The sequence below is a fragment of the Micromys minutus genome, assembly GCF_963924665.1.
Source record: "Micromys minutus genome assembly, chromosome: 1".
Classification (NCBI taxonomy): Eukaryota; Metazoa; Chordata; class Mammalia; order Rodentia; family Muridae; genus Micromys; species Micromys minutus.
The window spans coordinates 65,637,042-65,651,999 of NC_137969.1; positions in this window are offsets into that span (position 1 = coordinate 65,637,042).

Here is a 14,958-nt window from a genome sequence, read left to right on the forward strand (position 1 = left end):
GACCCCGAGACGTTCGGCGGTGTTATTTTCATCACCGGATGGAGTTTGTCCAGAGGGAATGGCTAAGAGACTTTGCAAGATCCTAAGTCAAGACCGGTGGGCCCAAGAGCTAGCTCATTCCAGTCATAGAGTCATTATGTGAAGGCCACATGGCGGCCCACAGCTGTAGTGCTAGCCATCACAGGAGGACAGTGCATGAGCCCTTTCCTGGCCAGTAGAGTGAGACTCTGCTTCTTATAAAACAACAAAACAAACAAGCAAATAAAAACTTTATCTAAAACAACAGGCCCAAAAACCCCAATCTAGAATTTGTTGTACATTATAAAGAAATTTATCTATTGGCTTCTTACATTTAAGGGAAAAAAATCCATAATCTCTGTTGGACCAGATAGGCAAGCTAAAAATAGAATAAATGGTCTTCTACATGGTGAAAACATACACTGTCGTTGGGTACAAATGAAGGTGCTTTCCTCTCCACAGATGCTGATGGGAAGAGTGGCTTCTGAGAGTAGAGAAAACCACACTGCCGAAGACTGGATTTAAAAAAAAAAAAAAAATGCTATCTGGGTGCATCCTGTGACTGTGAGAGATAAAAGATTATATTTTCATTTGCATGGTTTGCTGGCTTTTATTTGGCAGATATAATAACACAGGCTACGCGGAGGCCCATAAAACAAAGTGAGAACAGCAGCTCATTCGGTGGCAGAATGGAATGCTTATGGCTAAAGGGCTTACATAATTCATTTCAAACCCTTATGCCTGTATTTATTGTTGTTTAAATGAAAATTAAACTCTTACAGCCATAAGGAGGGATCCGGTCAGAAATGTGATTGAGATTCTCTCTTCTTGAGTGGCTTCTGAGATTATCAGTCTGTGGTACTTAAAGGCAGCCATGGAGCTAGAAGGAATACACTCGGAGCAAGGGCTCTACTTACCCGTTGCCCCCTTTCTGACTTTCTAATCAACTCTACAACTACAGCATCATTAAAGTGAGGCACAAGAAAGGTCCCGTGCACTAGCTGTTGTGGAATTTCTGGTTATTGGAAGTTGTGGCTAAGAGGCAATGTTTAAACACATCCACACAGAGTTTAGCACAGGATAATATTTGAGGGGAATGGAGAAGTAATGTTAAAGAAAGGCTGAAGCAAAAGATACCAGCCCAAACATTTCAAAATGTGGAGTGTCTTTTAAAATTATTAAAAGCACTCCTATTACATCATATCTCCAAAATACTTTTAAATCCATGATTTTGAATCACTGTATTTCCATAAAAGACTAAATATTTTAGCCCTGAGTCTGAGAGCCCATGGCCATGAATTTGCTGTTAAGGAAGAATTGGGAGCTTTGAAGAAACAAATGTGAAACATTAAATGTTAAATGAAAACCTAGCCTTTCCCACTCTTCAGCTGTGGGCATCGAACTCAGGGCTTCACACATACATGCCACACAGGAGCTCTGGATAGCACTGGGAAATATCAACAATTTCAATACCAACTTAAAAGACATTCAATCGCAAGCTTTACAACAAGTATCTAAGATATAGTTTTACTTTCTTCATATCTCATGGAGGTAATCTCTAATATCACCACACAAAGATGTAATTTATAATGCCAGTTAAAAACTACATGCCAGTCAGTGTGCTAAAATGTCTAATACTTTTAGGCCATCGTAACATCTATAATCAAAGTAGTCTTGAGGGTGTTAATCTCTCATTTCTGAACTTTATTCATCTTTCTTTGAGGAAAGGTCTCATTATGAGCCAGCCCTCACTTGCCTGAAACTTGCTGTGTAGACCTGACTAGCCTTGAACTCATAGAGATCCAACTGCCTCTGCCTCCCAAGCACTCCGGTTAAAGTTGTATGGCATCATATCCAGCTGAACTCTTTCTTCATCATTTTTAATGACAGTATTCTTAACTATGTAGGTTGTTAAACCCATCCTAGTTTATTTACTTAGGAAACTCCATGAAATAACACATCTTAAGTTGGACACAACAGTGCACCACGGCTGTCTTTGCAGCGGGGCTGTCTTTCTTGATCGGAGAGCGAGCTGCTGCAATATTTTTAGGTGAACCAGTATGGATATGAAAGTCACCAGCTTGAACTTTCCAAATTTGAAGATTTTATGCTATGTAGGTTGTTACTATCCACATACATAAACCAATTTAGAAAGAAAGATAAATACAAAAAAAAGTTATTTTAAGCCACTATTATGCATAAGTAAATGATTCGTTTTCTAAATAATGAAATAACTGATGAATTTCATCTTTCTTTAGTAGTAAATCCAAGCAGTGTGTGTGTTTGTGTGTGTGTGTAAGTGTGTGTGTGTGTGTGTAGCTTTAATTGTATATTCCTCTAATAGGACTCAAGAAGAGGAAAAAACTACAAGAAATATTAAAAGCATGTAGAATATTTTGCCTTTGCGTCTGAGACTAAAATGTTACTGTCACAGATATAATACAGCTCCATACATTTAAGTTTTCCTAGGAAATATGTGTCTTTGGTAATTTATATTCATTTTTCAATCAGCTGGCCTTGATAGGCTCCCAGTGGCTGCAAGAAAATCTGAGAAGTAGACAGAAAAGGTAATCAATCTAACCCTGATAAGAAGAGAAGTTCAGAAAGAAAAGGTCAAGAGGAGGCAAAGCAGATGGAAAGAGCCAAATAAGATTAGGCAGCACTTAGAAGCAGCAGTTTTACCAGTTTTCAGTCCATCCATCTTTCTCCAATATACATACATACACACAGATATCCACATACCCACTTAATACATACATACATACATACATACAGGTGTGCACATACCCACATAATACATATATACACATGCATACATACAAATATCCACATACCCACATAATACATACACACATACAGGTATCTACATACCCACATATATATATATATATACATACATACATGCATACACATATATACATACATACATACAGGTACACACATACCAGCATACATATATACATGCACGAATACATACGTATATGCATATATACAGGCTTACACATATATGTATTCATACAGGTATATACATACCCACATAATACATACAAGTATACATATATATGCATATATACACACAGGTATACACATACGTGCATACATATATACATATAGGTATATGCATACACTCATGCATGTATACATATTCATTTTAGGGGACAAAATCCAAGGCCTTGTGAATGCGTGGGAAGCAAGTGCCTTACCTAAAATTAAGTTATAGTTACAGTCCTCACAATTTTTGTTTAATGGAAAATACTGTTTTAATTTTTTTTTTTTAATTTTTAGAAAATCTCCATTTACTAAACTAAAACAGGGAACCCGGTACGGGTAAGCATGAGCATTCAAGACCTAACATCTTAATCATCAGCCAAAGGGCACTACACTAGAATTTGGGACCACCACTACAAACTTTCGAAACAGGAGGATCTTCTGAAACAAGAGGATTTTGTAAGAAAACAGAGACTTTCGTTTTCTTTGAAAGACACTGGAGCCTGAAGAAGCATCCCTTTCAGTGGGCCTCTGAGCGGTGGGAGTAGATGACGGTTTGGTTAGAATGGACGTCTAGATCCCAATTTCCAAAACGGTTTACGTGTTTGCTGCCTCCATGCCATGTGCCCCCAAGGCTCACCTCCATCCCAAGTGTTTCCCCTCATGCTTTGTTTTTAATCTGAGTCCTCACCACTGGTGTTATTATTTTTAGGACTGCAATCTCCCATAGTCCTTATTTTCACTCAGAATTACAATACAGGGGACTATGGCCAATGCTATGCAGATGGGCAAATAGATAATAAAGACTCGGTTCATGAATAATACCCACTCAGAAAGAGGACAAAAGCAACAGGAAAAAAGACCCAAATTGGACAAAATGTGCATGCTATATTTAAAAAAAACCACACACGCGCTCATTGTCAGAGATCATTAAGGGCGCCCTGTAGTTTTAATTATATGCCAGTGCCACCAATTTGATGTGACTGTTTGCTCCTATAGTCAATAAAAAAAAGTCATAACTGCCATCAAATTTAAATTTAATTTATTTTCTACACAGCCCTTTCTGTTTTCCTTGGTTTTTTTCTTTTATAACATTAACACTTTTTTTGTTGAAAAATGTGTGAAAGATTAATTTGTAGAATGAGGGAGCTGTGGGTGCACAGCAGAGGACAGATGGAGTGGGTGGGACATGACAGTTTTTGTCTGTGGCATCATTTTGTTGTCGCTATTGCAAGGGAAAGAGAGCTACTGCTACCACGATCCTTTGTGGGGTGCGCTCAGGCTGGCCACTGTAGTCTCAGGGCGCCCCCCATGCCCCCCAACCCCCACCGTGTTGCCAAGACAAGTCAGGGTCACTCTCATTTCCCCAACTGAGATTTACGCAGAGCCCTACCCTACTTTTCTAAGAAGCGGAATGAGGCAGCATTGTAAGATGAATATCCTGAAGAAAAGTCAGCATTTGTCTCCTCCGAACGCTCTACTGTAGGGTCAAGTGCGCACAGGTCTGCCGAGGGTTATCATTTAAATGTAAATGTTTGGGGCAGCAGTCAAAATTCTACTCCTGTTGAAGGGAGAAAGTCTGGTTTTTTGTTTTTTTTTTTTTTTTTTTTTGTTTTTGTTTTTTTTTTTTTTTTTTGTTTTTTTTTGGGTTTTTTTTTTTAATGTCAAAAATCACAATGTATAATTTTCTATTTGAATTTTTTTTTTTTTTTTTTTTTTTTTGCCTTAAAGCAGCTCTGATTTATACATAAGTGTGGTGGGGGTTCACTGCTGTAAAGTTTCTTATTGAAGAAGGCAATTACCAGGGAAAATCACTGTCATGCGGCGCACACAGACATTCTGAGAAAAAGTAAGACTTGGAGGAGGAAGAGGGGAATTCAGGACAGCACGTGGGAGGGGAGATGGGAGTTCTTTTTATGCACAAAGAGATCCATTAACAAAATCTTTATCTGTTTCCTTCCCCTTGTGAACTGAACCAACATGCAGTGCCCAGAATATGCGAACGTGATTGCAAATAAACGACTCGTGTGTGGCACGGAGGAAATGAACGAGCGCGTACCGAAACAGACTGGTGTTTGCTTCCGTGGAAAGATAAAAATTTGCATGGAGGAAAATCTCCCCAACACCTTTGCTTCGAAGGTTCCCCATCTGTCTTCCTGAGGCAAAGCAAAGCAAAGTGTCCCACCAAGGAAGTCAGCAGAGCCAACTGAACCGCCCAGTCCTGATGCCACACTTCCCAGGCCGCTTGAGCTGATGTTCAAGTGCTCGGAGGGACAGGACATTTGAGAGTCGGGCCATCGTGTAGCTTTATGCTGTTTTCCTAACTAGACAGTAGGCAGTCCTGGGGACAGATGCATCTCGAAGCACAGTACGATGTAAGTGGCAGTGTTCTGCGGTTGTGCCTGGTTGACGTGACCCTTCTGCTGGGTTTATGGGATGCTCTGCGGCCATAGAAATCGGTCTGTCTCTGGGGCAGACCACCTGCGTCTGACTTAGCTGCCTCGCTGCACCTCACTATGCCCACTTAGTTTCTGTTTCTGTAAAACCAGTCATGACACTAACAGCATGCACCTTCAGTGGGGATTTAGATCCTATCTGGCAGGGAGTCCATTGGCTCTAGCTTGTTTAGGAGTCAGTCTCTGGATGTCCCCACCATCAGATGGCTGAGGATACTCAAGCCCCCAGATATTTAGTATGAAACAGCTACTCTGTGTCATTAGGGAAAATACGGTGTTGAGAATAGATACAATTTTAAGACATACTGCATGCAGTGTGACACAGACAAATTATAGCTAATACTGTAGGAAATGGGGGGGATGAGTCTAGCGTGTATGCAACCAACCAGTAAATTATAGTCCACAGAAAGATAACATAAAGGTGACTATCATTTAAGTAATCTAAAGAGAGTTATTTATGCTTTGTGTGTTCTCCCATACTTTCTTCATGTCCAGAGATGGACAATACATCGAGTTTTTGTTCATACGAACCCACTCACAGACATAAAGGGGCCCAGAAGAGATTGTCTATCTATCCACAGATCAGTACAACAGTCTCAACACTGCTGCAGATGCTGAGGCAATCGCAGCCTGCTGTTATGCCTGTGTTTTCCTGCAATTCTTTCTCTGCGCGGCAAGAGCCTCAGTGCAGAGTGGACTGCTTCCTTTCCTGTAGGGTGCCTGTGGTACCACACATCGGAGGATGCCCAATTCATTGACGACAGAGGAATCCTGATGGGCTAAGACTGGGATCGATATGACAACCATCTGCATCCATCCCATCTTATTCCTTTTATGGTCCTGCGGATGGAAAAGAGATCCTCGTTCTCGCCAAGCCAAGAGCTCTGCCACTGAGCTACATCCTCATCCTGCTTATTGATTTTTAATTGTAAACAAGAAAATGTCCATATGTATGTGTACACAGATGCATGTCTAAAATTGCACTTTGCACAAGCCGACTTTCCCGGAAGGAGTACATTTCCAGTGATTAACTTGAGTGATTTGTTTTTTTCCTGGTCATTACTCTCACGGCAGTTCTCTTTCTGCCTTAGTGATAAAACTCAAGTATATGATGCCTTCAAATAAACCATTTCCCAGCTTCCTTTGCAGCTAGATATCCATATGGTGAGCTCTGGGCATGTAAGTGGAAGCATTTTGGTCCTCATTAAAAGACAGTCCACATGCCTTTGGTGTCTTTTTGTTTCATTGCTGTCTAATGTCTGAAATGTATGTGTAATGGGTGGAGTTTGGGCTGATATAATAAACCCCAGTGATGAGACATACATTCCTGTGATGGTTTCTATGGATTGTAACTAGATGGGATATAAAATCACCTAGGAGAAAGCTTCCAGGCACGTCTGAGAGGGATTGTCCAGATCACAGTAACTGAGGTAGAAAGAACCACTCACCGTGGATAGCAACATTTCATTGGCTGAGGTTCTGGACTGGGTAAAAAGAAGAAATCGAGCAAACTTTAAGGATTCATTGCTCTCTGCCTCCACTATGGATGCAGTGCGAGCAGCTGCCTCAAGCTCCCACTGCAGTGCATTCTCTGTCATGATGGACAGTGTCCTCACACAGGGCCCGAACAAAACCCGCTTTCCTTAATTACCTACCCTCAGAAGCACTGTCTATCTTTGAAACTAAGCCTCTCACTGGAGCTCACCATTGGATAGACTAGCTGGGCAGCAAGCCCTAAGGAATCTTCTCTGTTGCTTCCCCAGTGCTCAGTTTCCGAGCACAGGCCACCATTGCCAGACATTTGTGACAGTTCTGGGGATGGATTGTGCAGCCGGCACTCTATCAACCCAGCCATCTCCCCAGACCCCCGTCCTGTTACGTGCATAGACTTGGCTAAGAGAGGAGATCTTAAGTACTTTTGACACCATACACAGGCACACGCACATGCACACATGGTCTCCCCAGAGTTCCCAAAGTAAAATGAGTGTGTGTAGAAGACCATACCTGAGAGCTTGGTTGGGAGGCAAGAGAAAAGAAGCTATGCCTTACCCAGCAAAGAAACGAGAAATGGTTTCCAACAGCCCTGTTTTTAACTGTCTGTCTGTCTGTCTGTCTCTCTCTCTCTCTTTCTTGCTCTCCAGAGTGCATGTGTGCGTGTGTGCGTGCGTGCGTGCGTGCGTGCGTGCGTGCGTGTGTGTGTGTGTGTGTGTGTGTGTGTGTGTAAATGCAGATGCACTCACCTGTGTGGATGCCAGTGACTGGCACTGGGATGTCTTCCTCAAGCCCTTCTCTACCTTTGTTTTGAGTTGGGCGTTCTCACTGAACTTGAAGCTTGCTCTTTCGGCTCTGACCTAGTGAGCCTCAGGACCCACCTGTTGTGGTTCCCACCATCCAGTGATGGGTAGCAGGTACTCGACAACACACTTGGCTTTTTTCACATGGGTGCTTGGAGATCTGAACTCAGGATCCCAGGTGTAGATTTATGTTAAGGCTGTTTGTGATCGAACAGTGGAGATAGGCGGAGAAAAGGTAGGAAAATGGAAGAGGATCAGGGATTGAGGAGATCAAGGTGGAGCTGGAGAAAGCAGACTTAGATCTTGGTGGCTGTAGTGGAACATAGGTAGATATAAATACTTTAAGGGTTTCTGTAGGTCATTTTATCTCGTATAGAAGGGCAGTTTGTATCTTTGTTTATTGGATGTAATCTTATTGTATAGAGGGTTTGTGGATTGGGAATTGAATATATAAACCTGTGTGAAAAGTTACCGGGCTATAGAGTCAAGTTTGTGCTGGGCAGTAAAGAAACACGCTGAGGCAGAAGCACCAGGGCAGATGGAGTGAACCACCTGGGAAGGGAATCCTGTGGAGGGTGTAGCTCGTGGACCGAGTGACAGAATCCATGCGCAAGGCTCCAAACTAGAGCGGCATTCGAGGAGTGAGACCTCGGAGGCCAGTAGAGAAATAAGCTTCTCTATTTATAATATTTACTGCAACACCCAGGTGTGTACATTAAGCACTTTACCCACTGAGCCATCTTCCCAGCCAATCCGACTTCATTTCTGAAGGAACGCTATAAAAGACCATGTAGTCAAGAGACACGGAGTATAAAGTTCTTTCAGGTTATCTTGATAAGGAACCGGCTCAGACTCAAACATTTCTCCCTTTTGAAGTAGGAACTTACTATTTCTCAGAAGGAACTCCACAGATGGGCGTGGCAGGTGGGTGTGGCAGATGGGTGTGGCTTCAACTATGTGTGAGTGATTGCTACTGTTCTCTTAGCCTCTGGAGCTGCCCCATATCCTCTTTCGTGGATTTTTTCCACTGTGAGGAAGAATTTTTTTAAACTATAGAAGACTTTAAGGAAGCTTCCATGGGGCTTTTGGTGTGAAAGACAAGGCAGATAGGATGTTTAAATTTTCTCTTGTTATCAGCGTTCTGTACTTTATAGGCTATTTTGACTTCGAGATTTCTGATGGTTATACAAAATAAGATCAATTAGGGTATTTAGTCATAAGGTCAGAAATTCCAAAAATGGGAGGAAGAGAAGGGGGAGGGAAGAAAGATGGAGGAAGGAGGGGAGGAGAGAGGGAGAGAAAGAGGGAGGAAGGACGACAGGTGGATGGATAAATGGATGGTTGGACAGACAGACGGACGGTTCACTTGCTATAATCCTTGAAAACTCAATCATGTTTTATTGAATCACTGTTCCTATCCAATGCAGAACATTATCAAAAATTCCGTTTGAGAAAATATAACTGAAGGGAAAAAAATTACAGATATAATGAAGAAAAAAAAATTCAGTGGAAGTGAAATCCAAGCTCCTATTTCAGCTTATTGTGTCTGTGGCCGGCTGTGGCCTGCATTGCCAGAACAGCCGTGCTCCGCCATCTTTTATCGTGCGGTGAAATGTAGTTTAGATACAGAAGGTTTCCCGTAGGTTAAGTGTTGCCACCTTGGTCCCTAGCTGATGGTTCTATCACAAGTGGAGGAGTCTTCAGGTGCAGGGCCTAGTTGGAAGAAACAGGCCTTCAGCAGGTACAGGACTCCCAACCAGCTCATCTTTCTGCTTCGGGTTGCTGTAGGTGAGCAATGCTCTTTCTGAGACCTCCCCACTGTGATAAATTATCTCAGCTAATGCACTGAGACAGCATATGGTCTGGGACTGAAGCCACCAGGATAAATCCCTCCTTTCTAAGTTAATTGTCTCTGGTATCCTGTCACAGCGATGGAGAACAGACAAGACCCCTGAACTTTCACAAACATGTGTTTCTATGTTCAGAACTATCCAGAAGATGTTAGTTCCCTTAGCAGTGTGGCTGGGGTTCATGAGATAAAGGTATGTGATTGGTTTGTTGACTGCTTAAATAAAACTGAAAGCAACCTTATGCTCTGGTCCCCCTGCCCCTGAAAGTACAATAGATTTAAAATATTTGTATTAACTAGAGAAATCGGAGGCATTAGTGTTTGCATAAGATACAAGATGCACTGTATAAAAATACTTAAACCAGGAGTTCCAAGCTTAAAAAAAAAAAACACTTTTAATATATCTGTTTATTTTTAAGGGAACCCATTTTTTCATTGCAGAGGCTCCCTGCGTATCCACGCGGGCACAGGATGAAGATGAGTGATTTTGAGCGATGGGTGTGATTGATTGGGACCCCAGGGGAATGCAGGAGGAGCAGGGGGGAGTCGTGGTGGTGTTTGCTCTCAGTGAACAGTGGGAGGATGTTTGCACGTGCCTGGTCCTGCAGGCCCAGTAAGAAGGCCACCTGGTTCAAGGGAACTCCTGCATGTCCAAGAGAATGGAGAAAATGCTTTCAACATGATGTGGTGTGATGACTCCACTCCTCAGACTATGAGAAAACCACCTAGTATCTTGTCTGCTTTGTGGCTTGGAGGAGGGGGAGGAGGAGAAAACGAAGGGGAGGAGGAGGGGGAGGAAGGGAAGGAGGGAAATGAAAAGGGCTCCTTTGGCTGCCTTACCATATAGCTCACGAGCTATAGGAAAACCATAGCGGGTTCTTCAGCCTTCTCTTGTGCTATGGTATGGAACTAGCCCAGACAGTTCTTCAACAATGTGTTCAGGCTTGGAGATATGATATAGATCTATTCCCCTTAGGTTTATCAGAACTCCCTGGGTGCTGTCTACCTCACCCAAGACTTAACTGAACCCAAGGATAGCATCTGGACATCTAAGGGTGTGTGCTATCAAATACCTCTTTGTTGAGTCTATTACTAACAATCAAGAACCCCTGCCCTGGAATGGTTTACCTAATAGTTGAACAAAATATATTGTTTTTGAGGCACTGAATGTTACCTCAATAGGCTATGATTTTGATCTTAAATATCCCATAAAGACCACTGTTGGAAGATGGTAGAAGCCTTAAGCGAAGGAGCCCAGTGGGAGGTTTAGTCCCTGGAGAGATGCCCTTGGAAAGGATTCTGGGGTCCTAACAGCTTTCCTTTTTGTCTTCCTGTCTTTCTAACAGACACCCTTGTTATCATGTACTGTGTAGCCACAACTTCAAAGCAACGGGGTCAAGTGGCCACAGGCTGAAACCTTTGAAATAATTCTAAGCTGATGACTTCAGGTATTTTGTCCCAGCATCAAAAACTGGATAATAGAATATGGAAGGACTCAGGCCACATTTTCACTTGCTGGTGGCCAAGCAATCTCAAGTAAAACATTACCTTACTGAAGTGGGTCCCTACCTCGAAATATGAGGGGCAGTCCTGGCATCTTTAAAATGTTTCATCACATTTAACAACACACCCAACTCCTCAAATTTTGGCCGGAGTTCCTGCGACTATATAAGCCCTCAGGGGGAAAAAAGACTGAACAGTTGCCAGTGAATTATTAACAATCAAGGAATGGTACCCAACAGCTGGGATACTTACTCAGCACAATTAAAAGAATTAATGCATTTCTTGGTAACAAGAACCCAAAAAGTAGATCATATTTAGTTAGGGACAATATGGTTTATAGCCAAAGAAGTTTTCAAAGAAGAGACTTTCAAACCAAATGCTGGGTAACAGTTAGGAAACCATCAGATGCAAAACGGAATCACCGTGTTTTAAGCTCCTTTCTTAAGCTACTGCTTTGAAATCTGCTGGTGGGAATGTTACTTGAGATTAATGTTCCATGGTGCTCTTTATTTGGCCTTCTGTCTTTCTGTAATACCAACTTCCATCCACAGTCTTTAGATACAAATCAGTTAAGCCAGAATGGACAGAGCCTTTTGGTATAGTTTGCTTTATCTTAATAGCAAGAATGGAGCATGCTTTTTTCCCTTCAGGAGTTTATAAATAGTCCATATAAAACCACCCACTACCTTTTCAAACACACTCGGCTTGCTATTGAAAAATCATACTCCCTCACACCTCCAGGCCTTGCTGTAGCTAAAAGTAAGTTTTTGCACTTCAATATTCATGGCAGGAAAAAAAAAAATCAGCAAATACTAATGTTCAAACCCCAAGGGGGCAGCCTGCACACAGATGAAAATATGACCAAGCAAGCACCAAGTTTTTGCTGCATGGCACCAGGCCCAGAGGAGAAAGCAAAAGCTTAAAGATCCATCCTAAGAAGTTAAAAAAAAAATCATCCCCCATACTCCAATTAGCAGTAGCTAATGGCTAAAGAGTCTACAGAAATCCCCTACATGGTCTTAGGCCTCAGCAGAAGATTAACAGTGCAGCAACCACATGCGTTTTTTTGCTTGATCCCCATCTCTTTAAATTATTATATATGTAACACCAACTTTGCTGTCAGATGTTCCAGTAGCAGGCAAAACAATTTGGAGGGGGGGGGGTTGTTTTATCAAACAGTATTGACTTTTTCATGACAGTGTAATCTAAAGAGTCCAAAACAGGGCTGTGGTTGCAGGACCTTGTAAAGGAAGCACTATCACCAGGATGTAGAAGAGGGCTGATGTGTGGGTACCCCTGTCTATTAGGACTATGGAAGAAATAAGCAGAGGCATGCATCCAGACAGTGGTCAGAGGACTCTACACTCAGAGGATCAGTAATCCATTAGTTCTGGCTGAAGGTTTGATAAGGGAACAAAACAGGTAGAATTCATCTGAAGATGAATTTTCGTAGCAAAGAGATTCAGGTTGGGAGACAGTTGCAATTCTGTTGACAGACAGAATGACTCTGGCTCCTAACGGTTTGCCGAGCTGTGACACCGCAGCTCCCTTTTCTCATCCAAATGAACTTCCCGGCAAGTCAGCAGTGAGGGGAGTGCATTTTGCAGGACACCTTTCTGGTGTGGTGTGCTGGAGGAAGCTTGGCACTAGACCGGCCTGGCGAACTTGAGGGCATGGGGTGGCAACGCCCAAGCTCAATCCACTGTTCATCCAGGCTGTGTAGATCTCCTTCCTGATTGTCCGGTGCTGTGCCAAATACCAGGGATACCAGGACACACACCGTGCTGTCCCGAGGAGGTTGCGCTCCTGTCATTTGTAAGTAATAGAAATGCAAACCAGTCTCTCAGTTGGAGTGTAATTCCTTGAGCTTACTAGGAGAGAAAGGGTGGAAACCGCGTCACTGTGGATCACTGATTCTCACTACAGTGCGACTGCGTTGCTCACTGCACTCTGTCCTTGGAGTTCTGTGAATGTCATGGGCAGGAAGGGAGCTGAGGTATCTCCATGTCTTCAGCCGTCTCCTTCCTCACCAAGGTAGCTAAAGACAAGACCAGCGTCAGTGGTGGGATAATGTAAGAAGACAAACACCTGGTAGGGAAACCAAGCTCACCCCAGACCTCACTAATGAGATACAGTCTACTGTGGTGCGAAATCACTGACACTTAAAACTGGCACCCTGTTTTAAACCACAGTGTAACGTACCCTGTGCTGCCTGAAACCTTTAATGAATGTCTGTTTCACTTAGGACTTTTAGAGGAGACAAGAAATCACAGACTGTAGAGATGAAAGATGCTTTGCAGATTCATAATCCTCACCCAGGCAGGTGGGGCTCTGAAAAGGAAGAGATCAACTTCTCCCCCTTTGGGTCTTTTCCTTTCAGTCAGCGTGGCTGTCACACTGCCTCTCCCAAGATGTCACCTACCATAGGTGCTGCTGCCTTCACACCTGGTTCATGCAACACCTGCTACCTGGGAAGATGCTAAGAATTCCCCAGGTCGGTGCAGACAGCGGTGGGATTTTCCAAGCAAATTTTATTACTAAGAGGGGAAGATGAAGAGATCCGTATGTGCAGAAGTTAAGAGCAAGTACTGTTTTCCCGGAGGATCTGAGTTTTGTTCCTAGTGCCCACGGCAAATGGGTGGTGGTCTGTCTCCTCTGGCCTCCACTGTATCCCGAATGCATTCTGTTAAAGTCTGCCTGGAACCAGATTAGAAGATTAGAAGCGGCTCATGACTTGGCCAGATGCAAGTTTTGCTTGCCCATCCAAAATGGCGCCGGATAAGCTAGTTCTTTTCTGTGGAGCAATCATTTTCCCTGTGAACAATATAACTCTTTAAGAGCAATATTCTCATTAGCAATTAATTTGTGATTTTAGAGTGTGTTGTGTGTTCCTTGTGCGCTGCAGTAGCATGAACAATAGCCATTCATCACTGTATTTTAAGTCTATTCATGCTCAGGAAGAGAGTGAGGAAGTGCATTATAATGTAAATTATTCCTAAATTCTAGACATTCAGTTTACCCTGATAAACATCACTTAATTTCAAATTCTCCTATTAAAATATGGAACTGTTGGAGCAACAAGCTCCCCCACGTAATTGTCAATTCTTAAAAGCGAAAACTCCACTGAATCTTGTTTGGAGAGGAACGGAATCATAGACAGGAAGTTCATGCTTCCCAGGCATGGACCGACTATCTGGAAGAAGCCAACTCTATTTAATTCACGCTGTTTTATTCTATTTCTTCTTTTTGAAAATTAAAGTGATGTTCTTTCTTTTCGTTCCTTTTGGTGTGTGTGTGTGACTGTGTGTGTGTGTGTGTGTGTGTGTGTGAGTGTGTGCACGTGCTCATTTGTGCATACATGTACAGGTAGAGGTCAACAATCAGCGTCTTTCTCTGTACTCCATCTTGTGTTTTGAGACGGGGGTCTCTCATGGAACTCTCATGGGTTGGCTAGTTTGTCTGCAAGCTGTGGGAATCTTCCCGTCTCTTCCCCTCTGCACTGTGATTTCAGACCTCGCGGCTACACCCAGCTTTTCCACGAATCCTGGGGATCTGAACTCAGCTCCTCATGCCTGAGCCATCGCCCCAGCTCCAAAGTGCTCTGCTTGTGTGCACTGTGTGTGCACTGTGTGCTACAAACCCACAGTTTATTTGGGAACTGTGACCCAAAGGTTAGACCGGGTTTTAATTTCCCTCTGCCAGTGAACTAGCTTGTGAATCTGAACAAATTCCTTAACTCTTCCTGGGGTGGGGCGGGCTTGGGGAGAGGCTCATCTTGCCTGTAAAATAAAAGATTATGTTCCTTTCCCAACTCAATATCTGGCATAGAATAATGTAATTCCGGTGACTA